Source organism: Piliocolobus tephrosceles, chromosome 3 (genome assembly GCF_002776525.5).
Source record: "Piliocolobus tephrosceles isolate RC106 chromosome 3, ASM277652v3, whole genome shotgun sequence".
Taxonomy (NCBI): Eukaryota; Metazoa; Chordata; class Mammalia; order Primates; family Cercopithecidae; genus Piliocolobus; species Piliocolobus tephrosceles.
This window is the reverse complement of record NC_045436.1, coordinates 112,527,952-112,531,843: the sequence shown is the minus strand read 5'-3', so window position 1 is coordinate 112,531,843 and position 3,892 is coordinate 112,527,952. Positions and strand designations below refer to the sequence as shown.

The 3,892-nt window shown below is 46.6% G+C and overlaps 1 long non-coding RNA gene across 1 annotated transcript; it reads right to left on the bottom strand.

The window, feature by feature from the left end:
• Nucleotides 1-1,601: 1,601 nt before the first annotated feature.
• On the bottom strand, nt 1,602-2,976 carry LOC113225225. Its single transcript, XR_003309894.1, has 2 exons — nt 2,855-2,976; nt 1,602-1,989 (listed from the first exon to the last, which is right to left on the bottom strand). It is a non-coding gene; the product is annotated as an uncharacterized LOC113225225 (long non-coding RNA).
• Nucleotides 2,977-3,892: the final 916 nt, after the last annotated feature.

Sequence of the window (3,892 nt, the reverse complement as noted above, 5' to 3'; positions counted from 1 at the left end):
AATTACATATTTCTATGAAACATTACTTAGTTAATATGCCCCCCTAGGAGTCCAGAGTTAAAGTCATTATTGTGAGAATATATGGCCTACAGATAAAGCAAAATCAGCCTTCTGTTCTCCCCCAGCCCCATTTACAGCTACTCATTAGTAATATTGTGTATTTTAGCGCTGTCTGCCCTGAAGATCTGAGGCTGATCTGATATTATTGGTATGTTTTTCTCTTTCCTCCTCTCTCCTTTCCACAGAAAAATCAAGGTTCACAGAGGTTTTATACTTTCCATATAACCTATTAGGGTCAAACTAGGTGGAAAACTAAGAACATCCACTCAATATGCAAATGCTGTGAAGGCATGGCTATTCCTGTGGCCCTTTCCAGGAAGAAAAATCCATGTGACTCTCCCTGGACCATTAGTGCTGGCAAAGCTATCAGCACAGAATACTCATTTTGCTCACTTTTAAAAGTCAGTTTTAATCAGAAAGTCTGAATACTGTACCCTGATCTGAACACCCTTATGTGATTCACTAAGTCTTGAGAAGTTCTCGGTCCTCAAATAACTAAGAAAATGGGACTATTTCTGGCCCATTAGCAGGGTCATAGAATGAAATCCTTGTCTTACCCCTACCATGACTGGCCCATTCTCTTAGGCAGTGAGACCCATTGTGGGATGGTGGCATGTCACCTGGTTCACAATATTTATGTCCCTGAAGTGTTTCCCTAGTTGACACCAAAGGATAAGAATTCACTAGAAGCTAATTGTATTTTGGGACACAAACAGCAAAAACCTTCAAATCCTGTAAGATTAATAATTGTAGTTTTCAAAAAGTGATGGTACAGAAATACCTGTTAGTAGTTGCTAGATTTGGGAGTGTTCACTGTTCTAAAAAGGAGACAAGGAAAGGAAAAAGAGAAGGAAAGAAAGAAAAGAGAGTACATGGAAGAACTAGACACTTTCAAAATAGTCCTGGCTTTGGCCCCAATAGGCATTTGAAAAATAGTTCTCCTTACTTGTCTTGGTATTTTCTATTTAAATTGAGAACTAATTTACATACAGTAAGGCCTTCACAAAACACACAAGTCTTAAAAGTAGAAAAGAGAGGGCATCATCAGGCTGCACAGACCAGATGCTGAAGTGCTGAGCAGGAAATGGCAGTAGTGGCCACAGCAACCAGGGTAGCATGAAAAGCATTGGGCTCCTGCAGCCTACCCTAAGGGAGGTGCATTCCTGTCAGCCTCTAGTGGCCTTCACCATGTGCTGGCACCTGCTGTGCACCAGTCCACCCATCCAAGCTGTTGCCAAGGAGCTTTTCCTGGGCGAAATCGAGAAGGAAGCACAACAAAGGTTCTTGCCCACAGCTCTCCCCATCCCTCTGCCTACTGACCCCCACTGGTGCTTCCCTGTGTGGCCCTGCATGTTGTGTGCCTGTCCTCTTGGGAACTGTGGGCAATAAATTATCTTTTCAGTTGTACAATACTTGTTTCCTGACCTGTTGGCCTTACTATATCTCAAATTTTATGTCAACCCACAATATTTAGACCAGCATGAATGACAAGACACTTTGGACACTTAAGAGTGAACAAATGAAGAACATATGAACTGTGTACCTTTTCCCAATGTTCTTAACAAGTTTTGTATGTTAAAGCATAAGAGTTTCTTTCAGGTTATGGGAAAGGCTAGTGGCTGTTGGGTGGGATCCACTGAAGGCAAGACTTCACTGTGATGAGGGAGCCCTGCGTCAGGTTTCCTGTAGCCCAGGATTCAGTACCAGGCCATGGTATCATCAAATTGTTGTTCTAACAAGGACTGGATGTGGTCTGCCTCATATCCCACGGAAACCATGAGTTCTGTCTTTCAGGAGTCCTGGTGATCAGTGAGCAGCTCCTGGAATGGCTTTCGTGTCTCCTCCTGACCAGTGTTGATCCATAGGTGTTCCATGATGTGGTCTAGCATAGGCCTCTCCCTGCGGTCAAAAATAGGTTTATGAAGCTCTCTGGAAATGAAGAGTGAAGAGTGGGATCTTGTACAATTGTTCACACAGTATCAGCTTCCTCAGCTCCACAAAGTCTGCCCGATAAATGGCAGGCCCTGGTTACCATGGTATAAAGAATGACTTTCCAGCTCCACATGTCCACTGGGGCCCATCATATGTTTGGCCATGGAAGAGTTCAGGACTGCATAAGAGGGACTACCACCGAAGGTGCTCAGCTTCTGGCCTACAGTGAACCTGGTATCAAATCCAAAGGCTGTTATTTTTATGTTGTGATGGACCACAAGAAAATTCTTGGGCTTCAGGTCCCTATGGATATCCCCCTTCTGTTGTACTAGAGGGTACTAGAGGGCTGATACTATCTGCTGGAATTTGCTTCAGGCCTCTTCCGCCTTCATGTAACCCAACTCTAGGATGTAGTGGACCAGCTCTGCTCTGCTGGCATACTCCATGGCTAAGAACAAAGTATCTGTGGTGTGGAAAGAGCTTGATGACCTTGGGGTCATCTAGACTCTAGAGGGAGGAGGAGTTCTGCTGCCCTTTTGGGATGACGACAGCCACCTGGATCCCAGTGAGAATGCACTTGGTGAACTTCATTCACCTTGGTGAAGCTGTCCTGGCTGACGATCTCGAGGAGCCTATATTGATCAGTAAGGGTCTCCTCATCAGCAGAGATGGTCGTAAGGCCCTGCCGCATGGTAAACTTCTAGCTACAAATCCTAACTAGGAATACTAACCAAGAATGCTACCTATAAAAACGTTGCTAACTGTGAAAACGAAAGAGCACAGCTGGAGTTACTCTGCAGACTTTTGTGTGTAACCTATGGGTCACTCCAGTGCCAGTGACTATGTGCCCGGCCAACTTCACCTGGTCTGTAGCTGGGTGCTGGATAATGGCACCAGGAACCACCTCTGCCAACCTCTTGGCTCTGCTTACTTCCCTCTATGTTGGTGTCATTCTTCGGTGGGCTTTCCCTTCACAGTGACAAGATGGCACCAACCACTCCAGCAACCTAACAGAAATTAAGCTTCTCTTCACCCAGGGTTCCAACCTGGAGATCTGACCTTCTGCAGGGGATTGGTTACATGCCCAGACCTCAGCCAATCACTATGGCTGAAGAGAATGGGCTCTGCTGATTGGCCAGGTCGAGGTCATGTGGCCTCTATCGCCAAGGGAACTAGGGAGCCGCTCACCTGCTTCCAGTGGGAGAGGGTGTGACACCTAAGAGAGCAGGTTCAGGGTCGAGCCTCAGTCCTCTGTTCATTTCCTGGATATGCCTGCTCACGTCTTCCCACGCCACTGTCTTCTGTGTACATAAGAACCCATGGCAGCATTTTTTCCTCTCTCCTGCCGCCTCCTTCACAGGCCCCATTTCACGCCTAATACAAAGGAGCAGGGCTTCCTGCTTGAAGGTAGGATTTGGGGTTCACTCCCAGCTTCAAGGCCTGCTGCTGTGTCCTGTTGTAATCAGCCAGTCAGTGAGCACCTACCATGTGCCAAACCCTTCTAGGTGCTGATCCAGGGATCAACAGGACTGATGACATTGCTGTCCTCAAGGAGCTGACACTGCAGCCTGAGTGGGCACATTCAGAGGACAAATTCCGATCAGTGTTCCCTCTTCCAGCACACATTCACTGAGGTCCTACTGCATGCTCCAGACGTGGAAGCACAGCAGGGAGTGAAGCAGGCAGAGGTCTCCAATCTTGTGGGATGATAGCCTAGCGGGGGAGACAGAGAAAACAAAAGTAAAACATAAACAAAGCTAATTAACCGGAGCCCAGGTCATCAATCTGTTGAATTCAGCAAATTGTATTCCAGTGATTCAATATGGAAACAGAGGCCCTGGCTAAGTGGTGGCTCATTCTTGGAGGCCCAGTTCAGATGTCACCTTCTTTATGAGGCCCT